The sequence below is a fragment of the Callospermophilus lateralis genome, unplaced genomic scaffold (genome assembly GCF_048772815.1).
Source record: "Callospermophilus lateralis isolate mCalLat2 unplaced genomic scaffold, mCalLat2.hap1 Scaffold_132, whole genome shotgun sequence".
Taxonomy (NCBI): Eukaryota; Metazoa; Chordata; class Mammalia; order Rodentia; family Sciuridae; genus Callospermophilus; species Callospermophilus lateralis.
In genome coordinates this window covers 741,040-749,089 of record NW_027512489.1, presented here as the reverse complement: position 1 = coordinate 749,089, position 8,050 = coordinate 741,040, and the positions used below count along the sequence as shown (strand labels likewise).

At 32.8% G+C, this 8,050-nt stretch overlaps 1 pseudogene; it reads right to left on the bottom strand.

Annotated features, from left to right (window-relative positions):
• Positions 1 to 6,974: 6,974 nt before the first annotated feature.
• Positions 6,975 to 7,152, bottom strand: LOC143410732 (DNA-directed RNA polymerases I, II, and III subunit RPABC4 pseudogene; annotated as a pseudogene).
• Positions 7,153 to 8,050: the final 898 nt, after the last annotated feature.

Sequence of the window (8,050 nt, the reverse complement as noted above, 5' to 3'; positions counted from 1 at the left end):
ACTTTTGTAATATGGGAACATGCTGAAGTCATAAATACACAAGATGGAGACATGGTGGCAAGAAAAGTACCAGGTAATAACCACCACCAAAGTAATTGAAAATTCCTACCTCATGTGCTCTTCACAATCACTAAAACGCCCCACCCTTACAAAGAAAACATCTACAGTGATTTCTAAGACTGTGTATTATCTTTGCCTGTTCTATATATTTGTATGAATGGAAATGCATGATTTCTTTGTGACTTTTCTTTGGGAGATTTTTGCATATTTTTACCTCAAACAGTCATTCATTGATTTTCATTGCACTTAATGCATGAACAGGTCATTATTTATTAATCCACACTGTTATGAATGACTATTTGAGTTTTTCCAGATTTTGGTGATTGTCAATATCCTTTTAAGAATATTCTTGGACCTATCCTATGGGGCACACACATGTGCATTTTTATTGCAAAGTATGACTATTGAAAGTATGACTTCATAGTGTATATGAATGTTCAACCTTAATGAATAACATCAAGCAACTTTCCAAAGTGTTATATAAATTTTTATTCTCATTAGTATACAAGAATTCCAATTGTTTCATATCTTTTCCAGTGCTTGAAAAGGCCAGTCTTTTTATTGTAAGCCATTCTCATGGATGTAGGGTGATCTCTCACTGTGGTTTAATGCATATTCCTCTGAAGAATAATGACACAGAGCACCCTATCATGTCTTTACTCTCATTGTGACATTATGAGTAATGTACTGACATCTGTGAGTGATATGAAGTTGGGAGCAAGTTTAATTCTTTCAGTATGAATATCAAACTGAAATACCATTTATTAGGAAAGACCATCCTTTCTCCATACCGCCACAGTGTTCTCTTTCCATTGTAACAATTAGTTACGTATTTCTGTTCCCATTTGTCTGTCTGTACCTCATTTTTTAAAGTACTGTAGCTTTATAATCAGTCTTGATTGTTGGTAGAATCCTTCTTTAAGATTACCTTGGTCATTTTTGCCCCTTTTGATCATATATAAATTTTAAAATCAGCTTTTCAAATATTACTTTTAGAAATCCTGTTGGGATGTCTATGGAGTTACTGAGAATTCATTGATCATCTTAATGAAGAACTCATTGTCAGTCTTTCAATCATGGAATATGACACAGTCCTTCATTTAGGTAGGTCTTCATTAATTTCACTTAATAATGTTACATGGTTTTCTGTGAGGAAGTTTTAAAACATTTGATTTTTTTTCCTAGCTTATTTGGTGAATGTAAGTTCTAACATAATTACATCATTTTTTAAAATTACATTTTTATACTGGCCTTGTCTATAATGCCCTTGTTAAATTAACTTAATTTCATTTAATAGATTTGTTTGTAGCAAATCTTGTGTCAAATTAAAAAAAAATTCCCTTTGTGAAAGTTGATGATACCTAAACAAAATTGTTATTGTCAGACAAAATAAGATCCAGGTAGTTATGCAGAGGAGAGCTCTTCATAAGACTTTTTACAAGGACTCCAGAAAAGCCCAAAAGAGACTTCTTCAAGTTGTAAAAGCACTTGATGCTTTGTCTTTCATATCTGCACAGATTTCTATAACAATGTTTAATATTCTCTAAGGCAGCAACAATTCAGACTAGATGCTCTGGGCAGAATATTTGCCAACAAGGACACCTCCACCAATAAGCTCATGCCAACTATTCCCTTGAGTCTGCAAGGCTAATGGATTTTGTATCTGAAGTCAGCCTTTTCCCTGCTATGGCCAAAAGAACTCAGAAATAACAATGTAAAGAAGGAAAAATTTATTTGGGGCTCATGGTTTCAGAAGTCTAAGTCTGTGGATGGGTGACTTCATTGTTTGGACCATAGTGAGGCAAAACACTATGGCAGAAGGGTGCAGAGGAGGAAAGTAGCTTAGGCTATGGCAACAAAGAAGCAGAAAAGAGAGCTCAGCTCCCAGAGACAAAACATAAACCACAAAGGTGTGCCCCCAGTGACCTATCTCCTCTAGCCACACCCTACTGGCCTGTAGTTACTACCCAGTTAATCCCTATCAGTGGATTAACCTACTGATAACAGTTCTCAGAACCTGATCATTTCAGTTCTCAACTTTCTTGAATCATCCTACACATGAGCTTTTGGGGAACCCTCATATCTAAACCATAAGAGTATCGAAATAACTTGTGTAAATTTCTCCCTTTGTTTGCCCTTAAAATCTTCCCCTTGCTTTAACCTCCTTGAATATGCCTGTAGTTAAACATGACCATGTGTATTCCCATCACAATGCAGTGCTCCACTGTTTCCAATATCATGAACCTTTGGAAAACCTCTCTGATTGCTATTTAGATTTATACTTTAAATATGTCATGTTAAGGGTTTAATTATGAAAGATTCTTAAACTTCATGTCTTTTTACAGAAGTGAAAGTAAGATTTATTCATTTCTACTTTTACTGGCAAGTTAAAGAATTGATTTGCAGCTGTTAGACTAACTTAAGATTCCTGAAATAAGCCCCAGTTGGTCTTATAAACTGCTGAATATTGTTGAACAGTAACATTCACATTTTTGTATCCTTTTGTTTATGAAGAATATTATCCAGAACTGTTCCTTTTTAAAATTATCATTTAGGTATTGTATTACAGATTGGCCTCATAAAAATGTTAGAAAGTGTTCCTTTATTCTTTGGTAAAAACTGTGAAATATTTGTTTTCTGTCTTCATAAAATATTTGGTAGAGGGGCCGGGGTTGTGGCTCAGCAGTAGAGCGTTTGCCTAGCTTGTGCAAGGCCCTGTCCTCAGCACCACATAAAAATAAATAAACAAAATAAAGGTATTATGTACAACTAAAAAATAAATATTAAAAAAAATATTTGGTAGAATCCAGGCCTAGAGTTGCCTTTGTACATTTTTATCAAGGATTTGATTGTATTATTTCTAATGCATTCATACTTATCTTCTTAATTTGTCCTTTTAGTAAGTTTTGTCATTTGTGAGAAATATAATGTTTATATTTTAACATTCAGAAGAGCAATTCTTTGTACCTTTTCTGGTGTATTCATGATCAGCCTTATTGAGGGTGAATCATTTTGATTTTTTTCCTTACACCAATTTCTCACTTTATTGACTTTTTCTATTAGATGTTGTTCTTAAGTTGTTTATGCTCCTTTTAATATACATATTCTTTTTTATCTTGTTTGTATTTAATTTGCTTTTCTATTCATAACCTCTTGATTTTTAGGGCTTTTTTCCTCTGTATATTTGTCTTCAAAAGTATGGATGTAGAATCTTTTTGTTTTTAATCATTCAATTAAATTATTTTGTAGATTCTTTTTTGATTAGTGAACTACTTAAAAATAAATTTTTAGTTAATAGTCAAATATTTTGAGGTACTTCTATTTTCTTTTTAAATATTCCTTGGGATTTGTGTATTTTTTGGCTTTGATCTTCAGCTTTCTTCCACTGAATTCTGAAATCATATTTTTCATTGCTTTGTTGCCAAATTGAAGTATTTCATGGTGTGGTTCTTTCTGTGTGGTTGTTTAAATTTAATCAGCTTTAAAAATTAAATTATTTAAATGTTCTGTTATTCAGCCCTCTTTTTAATATCAGTAGCTGACGAAAGTAAATACAAACCTTGTATGATGATTAGAGATTCTTGTTTCTCTTTTTAGTTCTGACAATTTTGACACATTAAACACACTTGAGCCTATTTTTTAAAATATTACAAATTTAGAATGATTACATCTTCCTAGTAAATTAAAAGATACCTCTCTTTATTTCTAGAAATAATTCTTGTCTTAGCGTCTACTTTATCTGATATCGATATGATACGGTTATACTGGCTTTCTTTTGGTCAGTGTTTATATAGTTTTTCTTTTCTATTCTTCACTTTCAGACTTTCCAGATCCTTGTTTTTGAAGAGTATTTCTTTTAGCAGCACATATGGAAGTTATCTTTAGTGTCTGTGAGTGGTTACATCAGAATTCCATGTATCTTGCTATATAAGGTTCAAGATAAATAATTAATTTTCTACTACTCATACAAATGTTGAAAAACAGACTTGGGTCTCACTTTTCCCCTTAAAAATAACTGATATTGAAATGTAATTTTAGTCCATATTCCTCTCTTTCAATTTGGAGAAATGTAGCTATTTGATGTCATAGCCATAAAATTTGCATTAATATAGTGATCTTGACTCTGATTTTATTGAGCTTTTTGCTGAACTATCTGAGCTTCTTGTGTTTTTATTCATAGCTAAACATGAATGCTCACAAGCTTTACATTGTATTGGCTAACTGGAGCTCACAAAACACAGCTTATATGGTGCAAACTCCAAATTTATCATCAAAATGCTGATACATTTATTAAAGCCCAGTGTTTTCACGTTTGTTAAATTTATAATTGCATAAAGAAAAAAATCCAAACATTTTAAAATGCAAACCACATTAGAAAAGGCATTAAATAGAAGAGAGACATCTATTTTAGAAACCTAAATGTTGCTCTAAATGGTTCTCTACACAACAAAAATAAAGAAAGGATAAATTATGACAAACCAGGAGTGATGTACTTATTAGAAAGCAAGTGAAATTCCAAGATCGTATACTACATGTGTTAGTCATATTTCCATCACTGTGACAAAAATAACTGGCAAGAACAAATTAGGAGAGAAAAAATTTATGTTGGACTCACGATTTCTGAGGTTCAGTACATGGGTGGACAACTCCATTGCTCTGAGCCCAAGATAGCATAGCAGAAAGAAGGGCATGGCGGGGCAAATTTTTTCAGTTCATGGCAGTCAGGAAGCAGATAGAGAGTAAGCAGATTGGTAGTAGATACACAATACCCAGGGGAATGCTCGACCTACACACTACCTGCCTTCAGTTATCCTCAATACAGTTCTCCTTTCAAATTACTAATCCATCAAATGGATTAATTCATTGGCTAGGTTAAAGCTCTCATAGTCTGATCGATTCAGCTGTAAACATTCCACATGAACTTTCTGGGTGGACATATCCAAACAATAACACTGCAGGAACCAGTGAGCTCAAATAGCCAAAAAGCTCAAATAGCCAAGCACTGGACCAGGGGAAAGTTGGGACTCAACCTGATATTCCTACATGAAATCAAGCATGTAAACCACTGCAATCTTAGTGAGGAAGTTGTTTCCCAGCAAAGGAAAGGTGTGAAAAGTATTTTGTTCTGGCTTCTGGGAGAAAAAAATAATAACAGCAATAAAACCAACAAGAAAAAATAGAAGGAAGAGGGGAACAACACGTGCCTATTGTGGAAATAGGAGACCATGGGACTGCCTTTAAGTTTACAAATCAACCTTACATTCCTGCTTGGTCAGAAAAACAAATTCAAAATAGCAACAACAACAACAAAAATTAGATTAATGTAAACCCAGGCTGAAAAACCAAACACAAATAGAAAATAAAAATCAAGTGCCCACTGGAGAAGAACACTCCCAAATATAGCCTGTAGGATCAGTTGGATAGATAAATACACAATTATGCAACCCAAATAAATAAGACACTAAGAGAAGATAATCATTGGGAAAATAATTTGGACCCATCAGGACTTTAGATGTCAAACTCTGCAGATATCTATATAAAATAAGCATACAGGCTTTATTATACATTACAAAAACAAAATTATATGTATAAAATGATAAAATAAAAAGTCTGTAAGGAATACAAAACTATTAAAATTATAAGGCAGATTTAACAAATAAACCAAATACAATTTTTAGAAAATAAATGTCTTCATTAAGAATAAATTCTTATACATGTCTTAAATAAATGAGACAGCAGGAGGGAAAATGGGCAAACTGACGAAAATAAATGTAGCACAGGAAAGCTAGTAGTAGAAAATATGCAAGTTTAAGACATACTGAGGACAGAGTGAGAAGTCATAATGATAGTTCATAAATATTCCAAAATGAGAAAATAAATAGAACTAGGGAGAGGCACAAATTTTTCTAAACTTATTAAAATACATAGAAGCCATAGATAAAAACAAAACCATACAACACATCCTATATAGGAGAAAACAATGTTTAAACATATACTTAGACATATTGAGTATACCTGAAAATATTAGAAGAGAGAAGGAGGGCGAAGCATAGAAGGGGAGAAAGAAAGAGGCAGACAGATTCCTAAAAGACAACAAAAAAGAAAGTTATATTACCTTAAAAAAGAGAAAAGATAGAAAATTTCTTGAAATAGCAACAATGCAAGTCAGAAGTTCACGAAAAACTGTTTAAATTACTGAGAGATAATAAATGCCAATGTAGAATTACAGTCCTAGCAAAACTGATTTTCAACAATAAGAACTCAAGACAATTTTCAGATTGAAAAACAAGGCCCCAGACAAAACAAAAACAGAGGGTATTCACTTCAGCTGACACATGCCAAGGAAATCAAAACAGAAATAAAGAAGAAATATAAAACACTCAAAGAAAAAAAGTTTCAACAGGCAAAAATACTGAGAAAAAAATGGTAAAAACAAAAATTAAATTTTTTTTTTGCACAAAATATACAATAATGTTAGGGTCTAACTTATGGTGTTATTAAAATGAGAAATTTAAAAATAATGAACATAAATGGCATGTATGTGCAGAATTATAGGTGTTTACATTCCATAATGCCCTTAATCTTAAAGTTGGATTCTGATTAATGTTGGACTTAAAATTTTATTTTTTATTTTTATTTTTTTTGTGTGTGATTTGGAGAAGCAATTTTAATTTTCATTTTGTGTCTGGTCACATAATACAATAAAATTAAAGTCATTTAATTAAACAAAAGTCTTTATACAAATTAGTGATATCTAAACACAATTTGATTTGGAAAATGAAATAAAATGGAATCATATGTATACAGTTGTATTCATAAGATAAGTGTGCTAAATGAAAAGCTGTATAATAATGAGAAACATTCACGGGTCAAATCCAGGTACAAAGGAAGACACTCCTCTGAATTCCCATGTTTCATCCAGCATCAAAAACCACCAATCTTTTGGTTCTTTTTTTTTGTACATTATTCTGTATCCACGTTCTCTGCATCTGATTGGATCCCTGGGTTTTATTTCATTTTCTGTGTGACATTCTCACAGATATAGATCATTGGCTGCTGCTTTGGGGGTTGAACGACCTTTTGAGTGTCCATTCCTATACACCACACAGACTTTTCCCCGCGTTTCCAAACAGACTGGACTTAAAATTTTAATGGAAAAACATTTTTAAAGTAGAAATTGTTCAAATCATTACAGGAAACATTGACAAATAAGGAAGAAGAGAAGAAAGGAAGAAGAAAAACAGTATAACAGGGTAGAATCAGTATACACACTGATAGATGAAGAAGTGAGTGCAAACATATAATTAATCTTTACCACTGCAAACAAACCCAGAAAAACCTTTTTGTAAAGAACTGGAGAGTAAGTAGTTCTGTAGGCTATTGGTTTCTATCCAGTCACTCAACTGTGCTGTTCAGCACGAAAACATCTATACACAATATGTAAATGAATGGCTATCTTCCAAAAAGACTTTGTTTACAAAAATAAGCAATAGTCTAGATTTGCACAGTATGGCAATATTTACTGATTTTTGGCCTAAACTTATAATTAAAAAATAAAGTAGTTAAGAGTGGGAATAAGGAAAGAGTGTTCTCTTTTACCCCTTACACTAAATATCCCACTAAATGTCCCAGCTAGTGCAGTAAGACAAGAAAAGGAAATAAAAGTGTTAAGGTATGATTCTAACATTCCAAATAAAACTCCATGTCTTTTTGAAAAAAAAAAGACAAAGGATTTATTCTGGCCAGCGCCAAGAGAGCAGAAGGCAGGCAGTTCTGTAGCCCAAGACAATGAATGCAGGTGGAGGGATCATTTAAACAGAAAAACAACAAAGTGGGGTGGATGGGAGAGGCAAGAAGAGTCATAAGTACATTCTCAGAAATCTTCACCTCTTGTACCCACTCAGGAAGTAAGTCAGCACAAGCTCCATAGTTTAAAGATTGTGTTGGGGTGTGAGTGGGTAGAGATGTCAGCTTCTATTAGAGTGGGCTC